The sequence below is a fragment of the Apodemus sylvaticus genome, chromosome X (assembly GCF_947179515.1).
Source record: "Apodemus sylvaticus chromosome X, mApoSyl1.1, whole genome shotgun sequence".
Lineage (NCBI taxonomy): Eukaryota > Metazoa > Chordata > Mammalia > Rodentia > Muridae > Apodemus > Apodemus sylvaticus.
In genome coordinates, this window is record NC_067495.1 from 96,938,306 (window position 1) to 96,963,900 (window position 25,595).

General features: G+C 41.8%; 1 pseudogene; it reads right to left on the minus strand.

The window, feature by feature from the left end:
• The window catches only part of LOC127674600 (presenilins-associated rhomboid-like protein, mitochondrial), a 38,140-nt pseudogene extending 16,178 nt beyond the window's left edge, over positions 1-21,962 (minus strand).
• Between the last annotated feature and the right edge of the window lie 3,633 nt (positions 21,963-25,595).

Genomic DNA, 25,595 nt, shown 5'->3' on the forward strand with positions numbered 1-25,595 from the left:
CAGAGCCATATTGGGGTGTCATGCCACATGGTAGGAACTTGACATTGGCCAAGGACAAGGGCTTCAGGCAGGAATATGATATTAGGGTATAATAGGGAAGTAGGTTACAGCAGGAATTTTTATCCTAGGGTGGAGTGCTCAGAGTGAACTTGACATTGGTCAAGCTCAACTTCTCCTAGCCTAAGTTGAGCAGGGATTCCAGTGCTAGTCAGGATCCTGCTCCACCTAGGGTGGAACACTTAGAGTGAAGGTTAAGTTCATTGTTCCTCCAGGTCTATGAATTCCTGAATTAAGCAAGTGACCTGCCCAGATGCCTGAGCATTGAAGCGAACACTCATTGAACAGCCAGACTACTTCCCTGCCAACACTCATTGAACAGCCAGACTACTTCCCTGGAACTCACCCCCGGAGGCTGGGAGGAGAGGCTTGCCCAAACTGTTAAATGGTCTGACCTCCGTTAAAGTTTCGGCTGCTATCAGTAAACTATTGTCCTGGCCCTCATTCTTTTCACAGCTTCCCCATCCATCCCTTAGCTTCTCTTCCAGGACCTGATTCACTGTAGCTGCTGGCAGCAACAGTCAATAGCAACAAAACAACAGAAAGCCCACATACACATGGAAACTGAACAATGCTCTACTCAATGATACCTTGGTCAAAGAAAAAAATAAGGAAGAAATCAAAGACTTTTTAGAATTTAATGAAAATGAAAACACAACATATGCAAATCTATGGGATTACAATGAAAGCAGTGCTAAGAGGAAAATTCATAGCCCTGAGTGCCTCCCCAAAAAACTTGAGAGAGGATACATTAGCAGTTTAATGGCACACCTGAAAGCCCTGGAACAAAAAGAAGCTAATTCACCCAGGAGGAGTAGAAGACAGGAAATTATCAAACTCAGGGCTGAAATCAATCAAGTAGAAACAAAACAAACCATACAAAAAGTTGAGCGAGCTTTTACAACTTAAAGGGCCAGTAAATGTCTTCAACAAAATTAATGGAAGAAAACTTCCCTCATCTAAAAAAGAGATTCCCACAAACATAAAAGAAGCCTACAGAACTCCAAATAGACTGGACAAGAACAGAAATTCCTCATGTCACATAATAATCAAAACACCAAATGCACTAAACAAAGAAAGAATATTAAAAGCAGTAAGGGAAAAAGTTCAAGTTATATATAAATCAGACCTTTCAGAATTATACCAGACTTCTCACTAGAGACCATGAATGTTAGAAGTTAGTGGGCAGATCTTACAGAGACTCAAAGAGAACAGAAATGCCAATCCAAACTATAATACCCAGCAAAACTCTCAATCACCATAGACAGAGATACCAAGCTATTCCATGATAAAACCAAATTTATACAATATCTTTTCACAAATTCAGCCCTTACAAAGGATAAAAATGGAAAACACCAACACAAGGATGAAAACCATACCCTAAAAAAGCAAGAAAGTAATCTTCTTTCAACAAACCCAAAAGAAGGTAACCACACAAACATAAAAATAACATCAAAAATAACAGGAAGCAACAATCACTATTCCTTAATATCTTTTAACATCAATGGATTCAATTCCCCAATAAAAAGACATAGAATAACAGACTAAATATGTAAATAGGACCCAGAATTTTGCTGCATACAGAAAACACACCTCAGTGTCAAAGACAAAAGCCACCTCAGAATTAAAGCCTGGAAAAAATTTTTCTAAGCAAATGGTCCCAGTAAACAAGCCTGGAGTAGCCATTCTAATATCAGATAAAATTGAGTTTCAGCCAAAAGTCATCAAAAAAGACATGCAAGGAAACTTCATACTCATCAAAGAAAAAATCTACCAAGAAGAACTCCCAATTCTGGACATCTATGCTCTAAATGCAAGAGCACCCACCTGCATAAAACAAACTTTACTAAAGTTCAATGCACACATTTCACCCCACAAAATAATTGGGGTACTCCAATACCCCACTCTCATCAATGGACAGATCATGGAAACGAACTAAACAGAGACACAGTGAAACTAACAGAAGTTTTGAACCAAATGGATTTAACAGATATCTATAGGACCTTTCATCCTAATTCAAAAGAATATACCTTCTTCTCAGAAACTCACAGTACCTTCTCTTAAACTGATTATATAATTGGTCACAAAACAGACTTCCACAGATATAAGAAGATTGAAATAATCTGATGCCCTTTGTGGTCCTCATGATCTGTAATCTCAGGATTCCTACTGCAAGATGGGAGACACGGGCATAAGAATTAGCTAAAATCTGACGAGCCAGGTAGCCTGGAATACATGGAACACGTAATATAATACATGTAGTACAACATGCAGTATACTACAGCAGCAGAAAGACGAGAAACCCTCCCTCTAAAGAAGATTGAAGGAGACTGCTGAATCTAAATAAAATTGTATTCTGGCTTTCACACTTTTAGTATGCCATTTACATGACTATACTCACACAAGCACACACACACACACACACATGAACACACACATGTGCAAACACAAATTTAGTATAGTTATTACAGTACGTCATATTTAAATAATGTGTTTCTGGTGGAGCTGTGTTCTCTGCCTCCTAGTGTAAGGTGAGAGAATCCTGTGGACTCCCCATGCACACCAGCTCCAGACAAGAACAAGTGTCACGTGGAGTCCTGTCGGCACATTGACAGAGCAAGAGTGACAAGATCACAAGGGACATGATAGGTAAGTCAGTTCCTTTGTCTTCCCTTCCTTCTGACCAGAGGCAGTTGTTCTGTGGAGTTGTGGTCCCATGTGAGAAAGCACCCTGTGCTACCACACACATTAAACTGTAGAATAGCCTAAAGGGGGAGTGCTTTTATCACCATTCAATGCAGGTATGTGTGGCCCACAACTCACTGTCAGGGCATCCCAGGGAAGGCAGCCCTTTGGTCTAAGGGAAGGGTTCAGGCCTAATATCAGTTTACTTATGGTCATATGTGCTTTTTTACTGTTGTTTGAAAATTTATATTGGGGAAGGGAAAAAAATTCTTGTTCTCTGATTGAGAAAAGAATAAGAGAGTAGAGTGGCTCAGTCAGTAACATGATAACATTGTGAGCAGGAGAACCTTGGTTCCATCCCCAGGAGGAATAAAATGGGTGTGGCAGCACATGCTTGCCTGTGAATGTAGAGACCCAGATTCCCAGGTATTGCTGAGCAGTCAGCCTAGCCTAGCTGGGGTGTTCCAGGCCAGTGACAAACCTTGTCTAAGGAAAATGGCACCTGACATGCAAAACTGGAGGCTCTGTTCTGCCTCCTGCTGCATGCATGTACACACACACACACACACACACACACATGATAGAGGATGCACATGTATATATTTTCTATACATAGTGACAGTATTGTGTTTGAGTTTCATGGAGCAAATGAATGAGATGCACAAATGGATTTTCCTCTGTGTGCTCTGTGTGTGCCTGCAGCTGTGTGTTCCTGTTTAGACTCATCCTAGCTTCTATAGCTCCATCTCGTCTATTCTTTGTCTTCACCTCAGACTAGGATCGGGTTCCAATCTCTGGGGTGTATTAGATATGCCTAAGGTATGAATCGTTATATGCCATGAAAGTATATGGAGGAGGAAGATGCTGCAAACTCCAGAGGTAAGGTCCTATCAAGTCCAGTTCACAGTCTAGGTTCTCTCCCTGCCAGCCATAGAGTCTGACTCACACTGATGCAGTTCTCTTTACAGCCACGGGGTGGCAGCAAACCAATAATCTTACATTTTAATGAAAAGGGATCAAGTTTTACATAGTGCCAAATAGCCCCAAGTTAATGTATTGCTGGTGTGTCTGGAAGCTTCAAGGGTATACTAGGGCAGTTCCACTTCCGGATCACCACAGGTCTAGTGCTCAATAAATCACTTCATGGCGGCTCTGTGTAAAGAGAGCAGTTCAAAGCGTGCATACAGGGGTCCTACATAGACAATATGGTATCAATAATCGGATTGAATTCTGTTGCACTCAGATGCATTTCCCAGACATTCCAACCTTCTCCAGAAGGCTACGGTATGACTACCCAGATCCCTCCCTGTCAGACACCTTCATTTTCTGTCAGTCATCAGCATTGCGCTCTGCTCCCTGGTGACTCTCAAGAGCAACCTGGTGTTTGTGGTCTGTTGTACAACTCTTTCATGCTTATCACTTTTTACAGGCAAAGCATTAGTTCATGATGGATTAGGTTTTGTTTATGTGTGTGAGGGCTTGTGCATGTGTATGTGAGTGCCTGTGTGCATGCCTGTGTTTAGGGGGTGTATGTATGTGTATGTGTGTTTGTATGTGTGTGTCTGTGTGTGTGTGTGTGTGTGTGTGATTTACATGTTTACATTCATGTGAAGGCCACAAGAGGACATTAGGTGACTTATTGTGTCACATTCTGATTTTTTCTCTGAGGAAATTTGTGTCACTAGACTTGGAACTAGGCATGAAGTGGCTCTCTCCCTGAGTGATCCACCTCCGCAGCAGAGGATTACAGTTCCATGGGTCACCACAGCCAGCAGCTTTGCCTTTGAAAGGCCTAGAGGAAGGGACACTCCTAGAGTCCAAGAATAACACAGGGAACTAGTCAGGGAGTGCAGCTTATCATCATCTTCAGTGAAATAATATGTATGACAGGAACAGAAGACTTTTTCTGTTTCCTTATCCAGTCTGTTAGTCTATGTCTTTTTATTGGGGAATTGAGTCCATTGATGTTAAGAGATAGATATTAAGGAATAGTGATTATTACTTCCTGTCATTTTCAATGTTATTTTTATATTTGAGTGGTTATCTTCTTTTGGGTTTGATGAAAGGTTACTATCTTGCTTTTTCCAGGGTGAAGTTTCCCTCCTTGTATTGGAGTTTTCCTCCTAATATCCTTTGTAGGGCTGGGTTTGTGGATAGATATTGGGTAACCTTGGTTTTGTCATGGAATATCTTAGTTTCTCCATCTATGGTGATTGAGAGTTTTGCTGGGTATAGTAGTTTTGGCTGGCATTTGTGTTCTCTTAGAGTCTGCATGAGATCTGGCCAGGATCTTCTAGCTTTCATAGTCTCTGGTGAGAAGTCTGGTGTAATTCTGATAGGTGTTCCTTTATATGGTACTTGCCCTTTTGTCTTACTGCCCTAAGTATTCTCTCTTTGTTTAGTACATTTGGGGTTTTGATTATTATGTGAAGGGAGATATTTCTGTTCTGGTCCAGTCTGTTTGGAGTTCTATAGGCTTCTTGTATATTCATGGGCATCTCTCTCTTTAGGTTAGGGAAGTTTTCTTCCATAATTTTATTGAAGATATTTGCTGGCCCTTTAAGTTGTAAATCTTCACTCTCATCTATGCCTATAATCCTTAGCTTTGGTCTTCTCATTGTGTACTGGATTTCCTGGATATTTTGGGTTACAAGCTTTTTGCATTTTGCATTTTCTTTAACTGTTGAGTCCATGGTTTCTATGGTATCTTCAGCATCTGAGATTCTTTCTTCTATCTCTTGTATTCTGTTGTTGATATTTGCATCTATGTCTCCTGATTTCTTCCCAAGGCTTTCTATCTCCAAAGTTGTCTCCCTTTTAGTTTTCTTAGTTGTTTCTCCTTCTGATTTTAGATCTTGGATGGTTTTGCTTAGCTCCTTCACTTTCTTGTTTGTGCTTTCCTGTAATTCTTTAAGAGATTTTTGTGTTTCCTTTTTCATGACCTCTGCCTGTTGAGCAAAGTTCTCCTGTATTTCTTTAAGTGTTTTTTGCATTTCTTCATTATTGGCTTTTGTATTCTCCTGGATTTCTTTCAATGATTTTTGTGTTTCCCTTCCAAGGGCTTCTAACTTTTGATCCATTTTCTCCTGAATTTCTTTAAGTATGTCCTTCATGTGTTCTTGTACCAGCATCATGACCAGTGATTTTAAATCCAATTCTTGTTTTATTGGTGTGATGGGGTATCCAGGACATGCTGGTAAAGAAGAATTGGGTTCAGATGCTGCCATATTGCCTTGATTTCTGTTAGTTATGTTAACCTGGATGTTTTCCTTTTGAAGGGCTCCAGACAAACATTGTAAATGTGTCAGAGAGGTCAGGGATTGGTTGGTTTTGTTCTGCTTTTCCCCATAAAATTTGAATAATCTTGGGCAGGTCCTGTTGAAGGGTCATAAGTATACTTGTAGATGTTACAGAATGCTCAGGGACTGGAGGCTTTTGTAAAGACACTTCACCTGAAATTAAGATATCATGTGTGTTTTCCTTTGAGGGGATGCAGACAGTGTCAGTAAATGTTTCAGAGTGCTCAGGGATTGGTTGGATTTGTTTTGACTTTATCCCTAAAATTAGCATAATCAGGGGCGGGTCCTGTTGAAGGGTTATCCATAGTCTTTATAAATGTTTCAGAGTAGACAGTGATTGGTGGCTTTTGTTCAGATGCTTCACCTAAAATTAGGTTAAGCTGGGTGTTTTCCTTTTGAGGGGCTGCAGACAGACTTGGTAGATGTGTCAGAGAGCTCAGGGATTTTTTGGTTTTGTTTTACTTTTTCCCCTAAAATTCGAATAATCTGGGGCGGGTCCTGTTGAAGGGTCAGAAGTATACTTGTAGATGTTTCAGAATGCACAGGGACTGGAGGCTTTTGTACAGACTCTTCACCTTAATTTAAGATATCATGTGTGTTTTCCTTTTGAGGGGCTGCAGACAATGTCAGTAAATGTTTCAGAGTGCTCAGGGATTGGTTGGATTTGTTTTGACTTTATCCCTAAAATTAGCATAATCAGGGGCGGGTCCTGTTGAAGGGTTATCCATAGTCTTTATAAATGTTTCAGAGTGCACAGTGATTATTGGCTTTTGTTCAGATGCTTCACCTAAAATTAGGTTAAGCTGGGTGTTTTCCTTTTGCGGGGCTGCAGACAGACTTGGTAAATGTTTCAGAGAACTCAGGGATTGGTTGGTTTTGCTTTACTTTTTCCCCTAAAATTCGCATAATCTGGGGCGGCTGCTGTTGAAGGGTCATAAGTATACTTGTAGATGGTTCAGAATGCGCAGGGACTGGTGGCTTTTGTGCAGACACTTTACCTAAAATTAGGATATCGTGGGTGTTTTCCTTTTGAGGGGCTGTAGACAAATTCAGTGAATGTTTCTGAGTGCTCAGCGTTTGGTTGGTTTTATTTTGAGGTTTCCCCTAAAATTAGCATAATCCGGGGTGGGCCCTGTTGAAAGTGACCAGGGAATGGTGGCTTTTATTCAGATGCTTCACCTAAAATTAGGTTAAGCTGGGTGTTTTCCTTGTGAGGGGCTGCAGACAAACTTGGTAAATGTGTCAGAGAGCTCAGGGATTGGTTGGTTTTGTTTTGAGGTTTCCCCTAAAATTAGCATAATTAGGGGCGGGTCCTGTTGAAAGTGATCAGGGAATGGTGGCTTTTGTACAGGCACTTTACCTAAAATTAGGATAACGTGGGTGTTTTCCTTTTGAGGGGCTGTAGACAAACTCAGTGAATGTTTCAGAGTGCTCATGGATTGGTTGGATTTGTTTTGAGCTTTCCCTAAAATTAGCATAATCATGGGCGGGTCCTATTGAAGGGTTATCCAGAGTCTTTGTAAATGTTTCAGAGTGCACAGTGATTATTGGCTTTTTTTTAGATGCTTCACCTAAAATTAGGTTAAGCTGGGTGTTTTCCTTGTGAGGGGCTGCAGACAGACTTGGTAGATGTGTCAGAGAGCTCAGGGATTTTTTGGTTTTGTTTTACTTTTACCTCTAAAATTCGCATAATCTGGGGCGGGTCCTGTTGAAGGGTTATAAGTATACTTGTAGATGTTTCAGAATGCTCAGGGACTGGTGGCTTTTGTACACACACTTTACCTAAAATTAGGATATGGTGGGTGTTTTCCTTTTGAGGGGCTGCAGACAAACTCAGTGAATGTTTCAGAGTGCTCAGGGATTGGTTGGTTTTGTTTTGAGGTGTCCCCTAAAATTAGCATAATCAGGGGCAGGTCCTGTTGTAGGGTTATCCAGAGTCTTTGTAAATGTTTCAGAGTGCCCAGTGCTTGCGGGCTTTTGTTCAGATGCTTCATCTAAAATTAGGTTAACCTGGGTATTTTCCTTTTGAGGGGCTGCAGACAAACCTGCTAAATGTGTCAGGCAGCTCAGGGATTGGTTGGTTTTGTTTTATGTTTCCCCCTAAAATTCGCATAATCTGGGGCGGGTCCTGTTGAAGGGTCATAAGTGTACTTGTAAATGTTTCAGAATGCTCCGGGACTGGTGGTTTGTCTACAGACACTTCACCTTAAATTAAGATATCATGTGTGTTTTCCTTTTGAGGGGCTGAAGACAATGTCAGTAAATGTTTCAGAGTGCTCAGGGATTGGTTGGATTTGCTTTGAGCTTTCCCCCTAAAATTAGCATAATCAGGGGCGGGTCCTGTTGAAGGGTTATCCAGAGTCTTTGTAAATGTTTCAGAGTACACAATGATTGGGGGCATTTGTTCAGATGGTTCACCTAAAATTAGGTTAAGCTGGGTGTTTTCCTTTTGAGGGTCTGCAGACAAACTTGGTATATGTGTCAGAGAGCTCAGGGATTGGTTGGTTTTGTTTTGCTTTTTCCCCTAAAATTCGCATAATCTTGGGCGGCTGCTGTTGAAGGGTCATAAGTGTACTTGTAAATGTTTCAGAATGCGCAGGGACTGGTGGCTTTTTTGTACAGACACTTTACCTAAAATTAGGATTTCGTGGGTGTTTTCCTTTTGAGGGGCTGCAGACAATGTCAGTAAATGTTTCAGAGTGCTCAGGGATTGGTTGGATTTGTTTTGAGCTTATCCCTAAAATTAGCATAATCAGGGGCGGGTCCTGTTGAAGGGTTATCCAGAGTCTTTGTAAATGTTTCAGTGTGAACCATGATTGGTGGCTTTTGTTCAGATGCTTCACCTAAAATTAGGTTAAGCTGGGTGTTTTCCTTTTGAGGGGCTGCAGACAAACTTGGTAAATGTGTCAGAGAGCTCAGGGATTGGTTGGTTTTGTTTTACTTTTCCCCCTAAAATTAGCATAATCAGGGGCGCATCCTGTTGAAGGGTCTTAAGTATACTTGTAGTTGTTTCAGAATGCGCAGGGACTGGTGGCTTTTTTGTACAGACACTTCACCTAAAATTAGGATATCATGTGTGTTTTCCTTTTGAGGGGCTGCAGACAAACTCAGTGAATGTTTCTGAGTGCTCAGGGATTGGTTGGTTTTGTTTTGGGATGTCCCCTAAAATTAGCATAATCAGGGGTGAGTCCTGTTGAAGGGTTATCCATATACTTTTTAAATGTTTCAGAGTACACAGTTATTGCAGGCTTTTATTCAGATGCTTCACCTAAAATTAGGTCAATCTGGGTATTTTCCTTTTGAGGGGCTGCAAACAAACCTGCTAAATGTTTCAGGGATCTCAGGGATTGGTTGGTTTTGTTTTGCTGTTCCCCCTAAAAGTAGCATAATCTGGAGCGGGTCCTTTTTAAGGGACGTTAGTGTACTTGTAGATGTTTCAGAATGCAAAGGGACTGGTGGGTTTTGTTTAGACACTTCACCTAAAATTAGGATATCATGGGTGTTTTCCTTTTGAGGGCCTGGAGACAAACTCAGGAAATGTTTCAGAGTGCTCATGGATTGGTTGTTTTTGTTTTGAAGTTTCCCTAAAATTAGCATAATCGGGGGCGGGTCCTGTTGAAAGGGTGCAGTGAATGTTGACTTATGTTCAGATGCTTCACCTAAAATTAGGTTAACCTGGGTGTTTTCCGTTTCAGGGTCTGCAGACCCTGTGTAAATGTTTTAGAGTATACACGGACTGGTGCATTTTGTTCTGTCTTTGCACATATTATTAGGGTAACCTGCTTATTGTCCTTTTTGGGAGCTGCAGATAAACGTTTTAAATCTTTGAGAGTGCTCAGGGACTGGTGAGTTTTGTTTGGACACTTCACCTAAAATTAGGATAACCTGGGTATTTTCCTTTTCAGGGGTTTCAGACCAACTCTGTAAATATTTCAGAGTGCTCAGGGACTGGTGGCTTTTGTTCTGTCTTTTCCCCTGATACTAAGGTAACCTTAGTATTATCCTTTTTGGGAGCTGCAGATAAACTTTTTAAATCATTGAGAGTGCTCAGGAACTGGTGAGTTTTGTTCAGGTACTTCCCCTAAAATTAGGATAACATGGGAATGGTCCTGTTGAGGGGCTGCAGATAAAGTTTGTGAAAGTTTCAGAGTGCTCACGGACTTTTTGTGGACACTTCACCTAAAATTAGTTTAACCTGGATGTTTGTCTTTTAAGGGGCTTCAGACAAACTTTGTAAATTTGTCAGAGAGCTCTGGGATTGGTTGGTTTTGTTTTGCTTTTCACCCTAAAATTAGCATAATTTCCCCTAAAATTGTGGTAACCAGTGTATTGTCCTGTTCAGGAGCTGCAGATAAACTTTTTAAATCTCTGGGAGTGCTCAGGCACTGGTGTCTTTTGTGCAGACACTTCACCCAAAAGTAGGATAGATAATTCAGGGATGGTCGCTTTGAGGGTCTCCAGATAAAGTTTGTGAAAGTCTCAGGGTGCTCTGTTACTAGTGGCTTTTTTTTTGGACACTTCACCTAAAAGTAGGTTAACCTGGGTGTTTTCCATTTCAAGGGCTGCAGACAAAATCTGTAAATGTTTCAGAGTACACAGGCACTGGTGACTTTTGTTCTGTCTTTGCACCTATTATTAGGGTAACCTGCTTATTATCCTTTTTGGGGAGCTGCAGATAAACTTTTTAAATCTTTGAGAGTGCCCAGTGACTGGTGAGTTTTCTTAGGACACTTCACCTAAAATTAGGATAACCTGGGTATTTTCCTTTTCAGGGGTTGCAGATAAACTCTGTAAATATGTCAGAATGCTCAGGGACTGGTGGCTTTTGTTCTGTCTTTTCCCCTGATATTAGGTAACCTGAGTAATATCCTTTTTGGGAGCTGAGGTGCAGGTAAACTTTTTAAATCTTTGAGAGTGCTCAGGGACTAGTGAGTTTTCTTTGGGCACTTCACCTAAAATTAGGATAATCTGGGTGTTTTCCTTTTCAGGGGTTGCAGACAAACTCTGTAAATATTTCAGAGTGCTCAGGGAATGGTGTCTTTTGTTCTGCTGTTTCCCTAAAATTTGCATTAACCAGTCTATTGACCTGTTCGGGAGCTGCAGATAAACTTTCCAACCTCTGAGAGTGCCCAGGGTCTGGTGTCTTTTGTGCAGACACTTCACCTAAAATTAGGATAACTCAGGCATGGTCCCTTTGAGGGTCTTCAGATAAAGTTTGAGAAAGTCTCAAGGTGCTCATGGACTTTTTGTGGACACTTCACCGAAAATTATGTTAACCTGGGTATTTTCATTTTGAGGGGCTACAGACAAACTTGGTAAATGTGTCATCTCAGGGATTGGTTGGTTTTGTTCTGCTTTTTCCCCTAAAGTTTGCATAATCTTGGGCAGGTCCTGCTGAAGGGTCATAAGTACACTTGTAGATGTTTCAGAATGCTCAGGGATTGGTGGCTTTTGTACAGACACTTTATCTGAAATTAGGATATCATGGTTGTTTTCCTTTTGAGGGGCTGCAGACAAACTCAGTGAATGTTTCAGAGTGCTCAGGGATTGTTTGGTTTTGTTTTGAGGTTTCCCCTAAAATTTGCATAATCAGGGGCTGGTCATTTTGAAGGGTTATCCATATACTTTGTAAATTTTTCAGAATGCACAGTGATTGGGGGCTTTTGTTCAGATGCTTCACCTAAAATTAGGTTAAACTGGGTGTTTTCCTTTTGAGGGGCTGCAGACAAACTTTGTAACCGTGTCAGGGAGCTCAGGAAGTAGTTGTTTGTAATAGCTGAATAGTTTTCCATCCTGTAAATGTACCACAACTCAATTGGATTTTTGATATACTGTGAAGAATCATTTTAAAATGGTACATATTCCATGCAGGTGTAAAGTGTTTGTTTGCACTGCATTGTCATAGGAAAGACAGTTTACAAATTATTTTGAGCCTTAATGGGTAGGAAGTAAAAGCCTCTATACTTAGAACATGTGTGAAAGGATTTGCACTGAGCTGTCAAACTGTCACCAAAGGTTTCCTGTAGGTAGTTGGATGATGAAAATTTCCTTTTTCCCCCCATCTTGCTTATGTGCATTTTCTATGCTCTCAGAGCTAAATGTGTGCAGTGGCTAGAAAAGCAATAAAATAAAGTTTAAGGCTTTAAAAGCAGTGCCCTTCCTGTGTCTCTGCTGCCAGACTGCAGTTACAGCAGTTCTGATGCTACTATGACAGCTGATAGAGAACTACAGTGGTTCTGATGCTGCCATGACAGCTGATAGAGAACTAGATGGCCAAAGCCAGTGCAAGGAAGCCTGTCACCATGTGAGGCTCCAGTCTGGTCAAACAGAGTGGGCATCAGTTGTGTCAGAGAGGCCAGAGACCAGTGTGGGATTTCATATTAACAACCCCTTGCGGCTTACATAGATGATGCTGAGAACTGCATCAAAGGATACATTCCTTTCTCTGTGTATGTGTGAGTCTGTCTGTCTGTCTGTCAGTATGTGTGTTTGTGTGTGTGTGTGTGTGTGTGTGTGTATAAAATCAGGAAAGAGATCCTAGAGGGTGTAGGAATTAGATTGAATATAGAAGCAAAGTCAGACTTGCTGAGTCCTGGAGGAGACTTACATTCCTGCAGCCATGAACAGTGCTTGCTAAGGCAGGAGTAAAGACTGTTAGGTCCCTTTGGCTGGTTTGTCAATCACCAAAGTAAATTGGTAAATGAATGAAGCCACAGGCCCCAGGATAGGACACAACTTGTTTTTGTCACCTGCTGAATATTCACTAAGTTACTTCACTCTTCCAAACCTTAACTTTCTCATCCACAAAATCAGACTCATAGTAACACCTACGCCATTTTCACACTGCTGTGAAAATTAGGAAAAGTAATAGAAATCCTACGTAGTCCAGGGCCTGATAGACTCATGGTAAATTGCTAGTGCTAATAGAACAAAATATATCACAGGTTTAAAGACATAGTTCAATAATAATTATAAAAATAGCATGTGTGTGGGATTCATAATGCTCAGAGGTAGACACAGTTTATTTAGAGATCTCTGGTGTAGTGTCCAAAATGCTTGCAGTTTATAGAGCTCAAAAAAGTGTCTAGTTTTCTAAATGAGAAAATGGATGAAAGTACAGAATATTTAATATTGGCCTTGGACTCGAGCTGATGAGACATTAAGTCCCTGACTTTGACATACATTTTGTAATGTTCATTAAATACTTCTTTAATATTAGGTAACATTTTCTCAATCTGAAAAATGTGGTAATGAAGCAAAGTATTTCATACAATTGTTAGCGTGAAAATATAATGAAAAACAGTAATTGTTAGTAATTGTTTACCACTGCCTGGCTGTAACTTAATTTTTCAAACAATGAAAAGCAGAACTATTACTGTTTAAATGGTACACTTTATTGGCTGCCACTGCAGAACCAAAGCTGCAGGATCTCCACATCACAGAAGCAACAACAGGATATCCTAGAGGAGTCCCAGTGAGGTTTCCATATTGACACAGTATCAAAAGCCAAGGCCTTGAATCAGACCAGCGACTCACTGAAATGAACATTTGCAAGTAAAGATGTGTGGACAAAAGTGTATATTGTGTGACACACTGTGACACGCCATAGCTTCCACAGCAAGATGTTGTTTTGTTGTTGTATTTGACATTCTTATTTGTTTTTTAATGTCATTTTTGTTGTTTTTATTATTTTTGGTGGGGGGCATTTGCAAGGGCAGAGGGTGGAAATGGAGGGACAGGAATATGAGTGAAATTGGGGTGCATGATGTAAATTCATAAAGAATCAATAAAGAGGTAATTCTAATCTGAATTATCACTTTTTATATATTCGTTAAAATAATGAAATTATTTACCTGAAATGCATCATTTAAATTAAACACCTTCTGGTGTAAACATATGAGTCCAATATGAGTCCCATCTGAAGGATATAATGACTCCTCTCTATGAATTGCTTCCAGATGCTTTATTATTAATCACTGTTAGTATCTCCCACACCCTTTTCCTATAGTGTCATCATTTCACATGTCCCAGTGTTTGTGTTAAGTTTGTGTTAGGGCATTATCAACCAAAATAGCATCTTCTTCTTATTCTATACCAAATGTAGTCTATTAATGAGTTCTTTCTGTGCTAAACAACTATGCATTCACATGTCAAATGTTCTCCTCTTTTCATAAATCCTCCACAGTTACATTTGTATTTGCTTCAGAATGTTGAGATAATGTATGGGAAAATGGATTAGAGTTTTGAACAGATGTGAACTTTTATATTTCCATTTTGGTCTCTCTTCAGCCAGTGCTTTCTGATTTTGTTCTGTTTCTTAGTGTCTTTTTCTATACACGTATCAGTGAAGTTTGGAGTTAGACACCCAGGGTATTTTTTGCACACGGAATCACACAGAACCTCAACAGACTGCTGATGAACAAAAGAAGGGATACGGTTAACCTATTGAGGAGATAAGGATGCTGGAAGGGGACCAGCCTACCCAGAGTGTCCCCACGTTCTTTTCAGAGAAAGGTATGCACAATGACTTTCCTCTTCCCATCTCATCACACAACCATGAACACACCAGGCCATGCCAGGGAATGTATACACACAGTGGAAATGTAAGCCTGTGCATTTACCACTAGCATTCTGGGTTCCCTCCCTGAATATGCCCTATGCACAGTCACAGAGTGAAACATTGAGACTCAGCAAATTCAGCAGAGGCATCAGATGAAGATCTAATTTATTCCACTGGCTAATAGGGGAAAATAGAGCATGAAACCATATAAAGACATATGAGAGGTAACTGTGAAGAAATGGGTAATCTGAGTCATACTGATAAACAAATCAGGATGGAGAATAAGCAAGCACATCAGTGAAGTTCCAATCAGTCAATCAATCTTTGCAGACCCAGCTTCTTTCTAGGAATCCCTGTTTCCACATACAAAGTGCCTCTGCTCCTCACTAGTCTAGATCCCTGGTATCCATTAATGTGTTGCTTGAGGGGCCTAGAAGTCAAAACATATCTTCCAACATATTCACCAATAACAGTTACACACAGGATGCTGAAAGCTACACAGTCATGATCTCTTAGTGTGAATCAGGAGTTCTTTTGTTCCTGGGGACATTGAATAGGATTGTTCATTTTATAAGAGATTTATTAGTGACATTAGTACAATATGCAGACAATAGCATTGCAGGGATTCTTAGAAGACATCATGGTCACATGGCAGAGTAGATACCACAAAAGAATGCAACTTAAGTCTCAGACTGATCCCTAGCACACACAGTGCCCCACAATTGTAATCTCATCACCAGGAACTGAGGCTAGGACACAGTGGAATGCTGACTCAAAGCAAAGCAAAACCACAAATTACAGGAAGAGACAGGGACAGATACAGAGAGAGAGAGAGAGAGAGAGAGAGAGAGAGAGAGAGAGAGAGAGAGAGAGAGAGAGATAGCTCTAACCTCTTAGGAATACACACTACAGTCAGCAGTCCAATCTCCTTTCTCTACATGACCCCACAAGAACACTCTGACAATAGCTTCAGTTCACTCTAGTACAAAAGCTTCTGAGGGTTCTTCTTGTTGTATTTTTCTTTGACCAGCAAGAAGTGTCCCTCAGAGTCTCTTTTGATGACTTTGGGTTAAAAGTCAATTTTATCTGATATTAAAATGACTACTCCAGCTTGTTTCCTGAGACCATTTGCTTGTAAAATTGTCTTCCAGCCTTTGACTCTAAGGTAGTGTTTGTCTTTGACCCTGAGGTGTGTTTCCTATAAGCAGCAAAATGTAGGGTCCTGTTTATGTATCCATTCAGTTAGCCTATGTCTTTTTATTGGGGCATTGAGTCCATTGATGTTAAGAGATATTAAGGAATAGTGATTGTTACTTCCTGTCATTTTTGACATTATTTTTTAAATTTGATTGGTTAACTTCTTTTGGGTTTGATGAAAGGTTACTATCTTGTTTTTTCCAGGGTGAAGTTTCCCTCCTTGTTTTGGTGTTTTCCTCCTATTATCCTTTGTAGGGCTGGGTTTGTGGATAGATATTGGGTAAACTTGGTTTTGTCATGGAATATCTTAGTTTCTCCATCTATGGTGATTGAGAGTTTTGCTGGGTATAGTAGTTTTGGCTGGCATTTGTGTTCTCTTAGAGTCTGCATGAGATCTGCCCAGGATCTTCTAGCCTTCATAGTCTCAGGTGAAAAGTCTGCTGTGATTCTGATAGGTCTTCCTTTATATGTTACTTGGCCTTTTTCTCTTACTGCCTTTAATATTCTTTCTTTGTTTAGTACATTTGGTGTTTTGATTATTATGTGACGGGAGGTATTTCTGTTCTGGTACAGTCTTTTTGGAGTTCTGTAGGCTTCTTGTATATTCATGGGCTTCTCTCTCTTTAGGTTAGGGAAGTTTTCTTCCATAATTTTATTGAAGATATTTGACAATACGTTCAGTGCACCCTAGTACAAAAGCTTCTGAGGAGGCAGAAAGATCCCAATGCCTCTCCTTCTGCCAACAACACAAAGGCCACAAATCCTGAAGTGGTAGTGAGTCTCCTTGGGTCTGGAATCCCAGAATCTGTCTTCCACCCTCAGGGAGATTCAAGTGCTCACCTCTGGGAACCCACAAGCCTGGCTCCAGAGAATGCTCCTTTCACTACATATTCTCCTAGGTACACACTGAAAAAGGTTTCCACAATGACTCTAGGTTTCCATGACAACCACAATGAGCATTCTGTTTAGTAACTAGGGATGGCTCCACCCCACCCTCTCTTCCAGTCTCTCAAAGTAGAACTCATTCCCTCCTGTTATCTAGGCCCCCAACCTGAGAAAGCTTACCCACAAAGGAAACTGCCACCAGCCAGAAAGCAGAGCTTCACTCAAGCTGTGAACAAAATATATTCCTGGATATATGACCACAGTGTTCTCCCCAGTCTGTGGAGTTCTCCATGGAAATGTCATGTCATAGAGCAACATTGTTGTCATGGTCCTAGATGCGTGCTTTCATCAATAATTACCTATGCATCTATCACTTCATAACAGAAAGTTAAAGTCTGAGACACCTTGTGTAGAAACGGATCTGAAAATAAAAAATCCAAAGATGAAAAGACTTATGTGGAGATGCCGGGAATCAAGCCTGGTGCCCCATACATGGCAAAGCATGTGCTCTATCATTGAGCCACAGCCCCATATTTGTGAGGAGTCTGATCATTTCATATATGAACTCACAGAGAGTGAAGCAAATTCACAGGTTTCTGCAAAATTCAGACATCATCAGCATGAGATTCCACAAAAATCGACATCAGGTCTTTGTGTAAAATTCATAGCATCCACTTTAGTATTTTAGGAGGTTTTTTGTGTCGTTTCTTGTATAACAAAAAAATCTATTTTCAATAAAAAGAAAATAAGAATATTAAGAGCAAATAGTCATATGCTCTTCAAAACCTAACAGACCTATAACAAATAATACTGAATTATTCATGTTCCTCCATTTTAACTCAATTTTATGTTGGCTTAATAATTCAGTTAACAGTATAATGCCAAATTCATAATAATGTTACTGAATTAGCAATATGCTCTCATCTTTCAGGGCATCAAAGTTTCAAGCAACTTGTTGAACACACTTCTATTCTCTTTTAAAACGTGCCTTAGCTTTCAGGCCTTCAAAAACTGTTTTCAAATTTTTGGGGAAGCTGGTAATCTTTTTCTCAACTTTGCCACACACTATTTTTCACTTCATATAGTCCAGTGGGTAAATGTAAAGTAACTAGGCAGACTACTCTCCACCAGCTGTCTTGAACTCTTCACAGACCTCTTGAGAAAACAGTACTAAGTCTACAATTGATTGCTGCTAGTCGGAGGAGATGGCCTTGACCTGCTTTGAAACTGTCTGCATTACATGTATGATTAGTCAAGTGTCACTGAAACTTAGAGGACTCTACAATAATCTCCTACAAAGAAGAGTCAATCCCTTCTCACCATGGCCTAGGAGAGGGACTGTAGTGACTGGTGCTAAGAGGCAAGACTCACCAGAGGCTTTGTCCCTACAGGGGCAGTGGGTGGGGAGGGAATGGGTGAGGGGTGTGTATCCACAGCTGAGATGAGGACCTCAGGAGCCTCAGCCCCACTCCACTTCTTTCCTTGTTTTTGTTTTAATTCAGGTGGGAGAATCATACCAGACAGCAAATCCCATAAAAGAGACCTGTTGGGAGGGTTCAGATGGTGGAGAGACAAATACAGGAGTGTCTTCCTCTGCTTCCAAGAGGGAGCTGAGAACTGGCACAGAAACACACACAGTCTTTGTAAAGGGTTTCCTAGGGGGACTGAGTTTTCTAGAGAGGAGATTTCCACTGTGAGTGATGGGGGGATTTCAAGTGCTGAGTCTGGGGGAGCTCAGAGATTAGTAAGTTTTCCTGTTCCTGGATTGGTGGGTTTTCATGCTCAGGGATTGGTGGCTTTCATTCAGACTTTTCACCTAAAATTAGCCTGATCTGGGGCAGGTTCTGATGAGAGGCTAGAGATAAACTTTATGAACTTTACAGAGGCTGGAATCACTCTAATGACAGTTAAGGAAGTCTGGGGGGGTGTGCTGGAGCTCCTCAAGATGGGACATGGCAGATTTCCTGTCTAGATGGTTTACAAAGTTTACAAAATATACAAAGTTTACAAGGGGAGTCCACAGCAGACCTACTCTAGGACCCTGTGAAGTTGAATATAAGTCCCAGGTGTAGGGTTCCATAGCTGCCTGCAGCTATTAAGAAGCGGGTTTCTGGAACAGAAGCTGAGGAATAAATAGGGAAGAGGGGCGAAAAGAAGTGCGGCTAAGACAATATTCACTGATCAAAGCCCGAAACTTTAATGGCGCCAGACCTTTTAACAGTTTGGGCAAACCCTTCCCCCCAGACTCCAGGCTGAGTTCGGGTGGAAGTTGTCTAGCTTCTCTTGGAGGTCCTCGTCTTGACTGCTCTGGCAGCTGGGTGGGTCACCTGCTTAATTCAGGAATTCCTAGACCTGGAGGAACAATGAACTTAACCTTTACTTCGAGCACTCCACCCTGGGTGGAGAAGGATCCTGGCTATCTGGGAGGAGTTAACCTTGACCATAGTCAAACTCTGACCAAGTGCAAGACTGCCCCAATATGGCTCTGTACATGTCCTCCTTTTTTTTATTAATTTGAAAATGAGGAGGTCAATTATGTAGCTGCCAGCAGCCACATGTAAACCGGGTTACCTGTTGAGAGAATTTTGGGGTAACAGGGACAGAGGAGACGAAAAGAGATTTGAGTCAAGGCGGGGATTCCGGTCAAGACTGGTTTTAATAATTTTAAGACAGGTTAAATAGTATTTTGGGGGATCGACCAACCCCCCACAAGTCTGTGGCTTCAGAGGCAGTCTTGTGAATTCTCTGGCTCCAGGTCTCAGCGGGTCGTCTGCCTTAGGGCCAGCAACTCAGGTAAACACCGGCTTGGGGGCGGTGTCAATAGCCAAGGTGCGGAGCCTATTGTTCACAGAACAAAGGCCGGAGGTAGCTATTGGAAGAATTGAGTGACTCGCCAGCCAGAATAGTTGCGGGGGAGGGGGGGGGGAGGGGGGGGGGGAGAGGAGACACCCAGGAACCACAACTCCTATGCAAGCACATGAGGGTCTTTATTCAAGCTTGAGCTCAGGTCACAGAGATTCCTGATGGTGCAACAGGAGAAGAGAGAGGCCCAGAGATCTAGGCGAAAGGGATTATAAAGGAGCAAGCAAGATGCAGGTGTTTGCAAGCCTTGGACCTACATGAGATTGTAAAGGGATGTTGGCCTTTAAGCTGGTTGGTTTACAGCACCTGTTTAAACCATAAGGAGGGCACATACATCAAAAAGAGCACCTTGACCTGGGAACAACTTATGTTTTCTTAGCCCATTCTGTTGTTAGCAGCTAGCAGCAGCCAATTTGTCAATTTTGCAACTACTGGGGACCTTTCATGATCTGTCTCAGACCTCAAGAGGGGGAACCACGCCTCTCTAAGCCATATTACTTCACCAGCTATATCACCCTTGTGCATATACCCTAAAGACACCCCACTGTACCACAAGGATACATGCTCCCCCATGTTCATAGCAGCCTTATTTGTAATAGCCAGAAACCACGCAGATGTCCCTCAGCAGAATAATGGATACAGAAAATGTGCTTCACTTGCTCAAGGGAATACTACTCAGCTATAAAAACAAGGACATCGTGATTTATCAGGTAAATGGGTGGAACTATATAAGTGAATATTACCCAAAACGTACTGATTACCTAGGGTACAACCCAGAGAACATCACAACATTCAGAAATGCCAAGTAAGGAGGCTTCAATCCTGCTCAGAAGTGGAGGGGGTGGATAATCACAGTAGGCAGAGGGAGGGAGGGACCTGTGTGGGAGATGGGAGGGAGAGGGGAAAGGAAGAACAGGGTCTGATATGGAGGGGACAGGAGAGAGTATAGCAGAGGGCCAGGAGAATGAATGGAAATATGCATCCTCTGTGAATGGGAAGTAGGGGGACCATCTATATAGCACAAGCGACTTAGGAGGTAAGAGACTCTCAGGACTCATTGAAGGTGACCTTAGCTAAAACCCCCAACATAGGGAAGAGGGAACTCAAAGAATCCACCTCCTTTAGATAGACGGTGTTAATAAACTACAGTCAAGACTCTGATCCAGGATTGTTCCTGTCTAAAAGAACCACAGAAACAAAACTGGGGAAGAGACTGGGGGAAATGCTGCCAATGACCAGCCCAACTTGGGATCCATCTCATGGGGGTGACCAGGTCCTGTCATTATTACTGATGCTATGTTGTGCTCACAGACCAAACCCTGACAAGGCTTTCCTGAGAGAGGCCCTACCAGCAGCTGACTTACAGAGAGGCAGATACTTACACCTGACCATTGGATTCAACCTGAGGTTGAATTTGGTGAAGGACTGAATAACCTGAAAAAGAGAATGACCACATAGGAATAGCAGAAGACACAACTAACCTAGACTCCCAGGGAGATCCCAGAGACTGAGACACCAACCAGGAGGATACAGGCCCAATCTGAGGCCCCTGGCACATATACAGCGGAGGACTGCCTTGTCTGGCCTCAGTGGGAGAAAATGCTCTTAATCTTTACTAGACTTGAGGGCCCAGGAAGGAGGAGGCATGGGGTGAGCACCTTCTTGTAGGCAAGAGGGAAGAGTAATGGGATGAGAATCTGTGGGAGGGGAATCAAGGGAAGAAATCAATTGGAATGTAAATAAACATAAAATAACGTTAAAAATAAAAAAAAATAAAAAGGAAAAAGTGAGTGATCATGGACAGCAACCTTGGAGAACAAAGAGCCTTTGATGCTGGGTTGGATGTAAAGAATCTGACCATGGTCCAATGCAGGGACTGCACTCTCCAGAAGCAGAATAAGAGGTGTTTGCAACCATGATGCCTGTCACAGTCCTCTAGCCATCACCTAGACTAGTGTACCACTTGTTAGTCTTCTGAGATGTCCTTCCTCTTGTGGCCATTTACCATCCAACCGGATAGATTTCATACCATCAACATAACTCTGCACCCTGGATGTCAGGGATTCAAACTGTCAAATACCAGCTGATACTAATGCACATCCAGGGAACCCAGCAGTGAAAGACAAAGGCTTCACTAGAGTTCTTCTAAGCTAGTGGAAAGGACAAAAGACTGTTTCCTCCAGGAGCAGGATCAAGGCACTTCTGTATGCTGTCCCCATGACACTGACTGATCCTCAAGGTTTATCCTCCCTCAGTTCCTTTATAAATGCACATTTAGGCTGAAGAAATCATTTAAACCTGCATTGGAGCAGCCGTGGAGCCTCGGTCTCAGAGAGCTCCTGGTAGCCTTCCTCCTAGGGAGGCACACGAGGGTGAAGGAAACCCAAGTGTCAGTGTACCCAACCTTGCAATGCCATGGTCCCAACCTCTGCCCACCTTGTCCTGATCTTACTAACCCTGGAGAAACACATTATATTTAATTTGACCCAACACCCTCAATTTATTGTGTGTATGCCATGTCTCAAAGAACACAAAATTTCCTGTTCTTAGTACTATTTTCTTTTCATTAAAAATAGATTCTTTTCTTCTAGAAGAATAACATAAAAATTCCATAAAACAATAAAGTAGAAGCCATAAATCGTGCACAAAGTCACGATGCAGATTCTTACAGGCCCTGTAAATGCAGCTTCAGTCATTGTGTGTTGATATAGGCTATAATCACACCAATCAGTACCCTCGCAATATAGCTTAGTTGTAGAGCCTCATGCCTTAAGTACATGGGGTCCTGGGTTCGACTCCCTGTATCTCTGAGGATTTTCTTTTTCTCTTCAGGGTCTCATTCTACACAGTGTGTCACAACCTAGAACACATTTCCATAAAGACCTCCAGAGTCTCCTCAGTATAGTAAAAGAGCTCATCTAGGACCATGAAAACAATGTTGCTCTATAACTTTGATGTGAAAACAATGTTGCTCTTTAACCTTGATGATGTTTCCATGGAGACCTCCATCTTCTGGTGAGCACAGTCTGGCCATGCCTCTAGGAATGTTTCCTTCACAAGGTGAGGGAATCTCTGCTTTCTAGCTGGTTTAGTTTCCCTTATGGGTATGATTTCTCAGGTGATAAAGGACAAGGGTGAATGAATTCTGCTTTGAGAGAAAGGAATGCTGAATTCTGCTTTGAGAGAAAGGAATGCTGTGGAGAGCATTCCTAGTTACTGAGCAGAGGGGAGGAGCATTTGTGGTTTGACTGCTGTTTGAAAATTTATATCTGGGAAGGGGAAAAATACTAGTTCTCTCATTGAGAATAGAATAAGGCAGGGGAGTGGCTCAGTCAGTAAAGTGATAACATTGTGAGCAGGAGAACCTTGGTTCCATCCCCAGGAAGAATAAAATGGGTGTGGCAGCACATGCTTGCCTGTGAATGTAGAGACCCAGATTCCCAGGTATTGCTGAGCAGTCAGCCTAGCCTAGCTGGGGTGTCCCAGGCCAGTGACAAACCTTGTCTAAGGAAAATGGCACCTGACATGCAAAACTGGAGGCTCTCTTCTGCCTCCTGCTGCATGCATGTACACACACACACACACACACACACATTTGATAGAGGATGTACATGTATATATTTTCTATACACAGTGACAGTATTGTTTGAGTTTCATGGAGCAAATGAATGAGATGCACAAATGGATTTTCCTCTGTGTGCTCTGTGTGTGCCTGCAGCTGTGTGTTCCTGTTTAGACTCATCCTAGCTTCTATAGCTCCATCATGTCTATTCTTTGTCTTCACCTCAGACCAGGATCGGGTTTCAATCTCTGGGGTGTATTAGATATGCCTAAGGTATGAATTGTTATATGCCAAGAAAATAATCAGAGGTAAAAAATTCTGCAAACTCCAGAGTTAAGGTCCTATCAAGTTCAGTTCACAGCCTGTTTTCTCTTCCTCCCAAACAGATCATCAGGCCTGAATCACACTGATGCAGTTCTCATTACAGCCACAGGGTGGCAGCAAACCTATAGTCTTACATTTCAATGGAAAGGGCTCATGTTTTACAGAGTGCCAAATATCCTCTTGTTAATGTATTGCTGGCGTGTCTGGAAGCTTCAAGGGTATACTAGAGCAGTTCCCACTTATGGAGCACCACAGATCTAGTGCTCAACAACTCACTTCATCGCTGCTCTGAGTAAAGAGAGCAGTTCAAACCGTGCATACAGGGGTCCTACATAGAGAATATGGTATCAATAATCGGATTGAATTCTGTTGCACTCAGATGTGTTTCCCAAACATTCCAACCCTCTCCAGAAGCCTATGCTACGACTTCCCAGATCCCTCCCTGTCAGAAATATTCATTCTCTTTCAATCATCAGCATTGTGCTCTGCTCCCTGGTTACTTTAAAAAGCAACCAAGTGTTTGTGGTTTGCTGTACAATTATTCTTTCATGCTTATCATTTTATACGCAAAGTTGGAAACATTTGTTTATGATAACTTAGGTTTTGTTTGTGTGTGTGAAGGTCTGTGCACATATATGTGTGTACCTGTGTACATGTGTGTGTTTGGAGGGTTATGGATGTGCATGTGATCCTTGTTCATATGTGTGTGTCTGTGTGTGTGTGTGTGTGTGTGTGTGTGTGTATGTCTGAGGTTCATGTGCATGTTTACATTAATATGAAGTCCACACACAGACAAAAACACACACAGTATGCTTCTGCATCAGTGAAAAACAAATGTCTACAGCCCTTCTTGTCAGCAGCAGTAAGAAGACAGGCCAAGCAGGAGTTGTGTTCACAGGGAACATCATTTATATAATGCTAGGTCATTGATGTTGGTTTCTGCACAAAATGTCCTGTCTGCTCACAGCGCTTGCTTGAGCGCGTACTGCGGGACACTGAGGGACACAGGGTCAGGCTTGAGCTAACAGTCTCATGCAGCCCAAGACCCCAGAGGTAATGGACGGGAGACTTAGAACACCCCCATCTCAATACTGTCCTTATGCAACCAGAAATGACAGGAGAAGGCTAATGTACACGGGCCTAGATCATGCAATGCAAACATGAGATCATGTCCTAAGCAGACAATATCTTCCAAAAGCAAACAAGGGGCTTCAATGCCAGCCAGAACATAGGACTGCCAAATTCTGGTCAACCCACATTTTGCTCAGTTTCCTTTTCTCACCCAGGATCATCTGCATAGATTCTAAATGATCAAGCCAGGTCTGAATAAATGCAGCAGAATGAATGTCACAATTAGGTCTGCAGAACTAACAAGTATTTTACCTGAGGGTACCCCAAGACTCATTTATCCCACCACCCTCCCCCTGTTTTGTTATGGACAATAGTATTTAGTTTACTCGTGGTCCCTTGGGCTATCTCCTCTTGTTTTGGTCATGGAAGCATTTGTAGGTCCTGTCTATTGGAGTGGGCTTTAAATCAATTCAGATGTTGGTTGTTGACCCCCGCAGGACTATTCTGCAGATGACCTAGCATGTCTTGCAGCCAGGACCACATTGTCGATCCAAGCATTTATGACTGGAAGATTTGTTTGGTGACACTAGATGGACAGGCGACACTCCCTGTCTCTCCCTTTATTTGGAGACCACATTTGCATTGACTTCACATAATTTAGACTATTTCTACTGCAATAATCTCCTTAACACCTCTCCACTGCCCATGGATTCTGTCTCCACTGCATTCTCTTGCTCAACACCATCATCACCCCTCTCCCAAAGCACCTGATCCTCCTATTCTTGTACCCCCTGCACTCACCCACATTATCTACTCTACTCTCCCCTCCCAGAGAGATTCTTGTGTCCCCTTAGTCACTCCTTCTATGCAGAACCTCTCTGGGTCTATGGATTGTAGCTTGGTTATCATTATTTATTTAACTTTTGATATTCACATATAAGCAAATATGTACAATGTTTATCATGTTGCATGTGTGTTACCTCACTCTGGAATATTTTTTACTTGTCCATCCATGTGCTTGCAAATTTCATGTATTTGTTTATTGTTGACATCTGAGTGAATAACTCTCAGGGACCTGCTCTGGCATTCATGT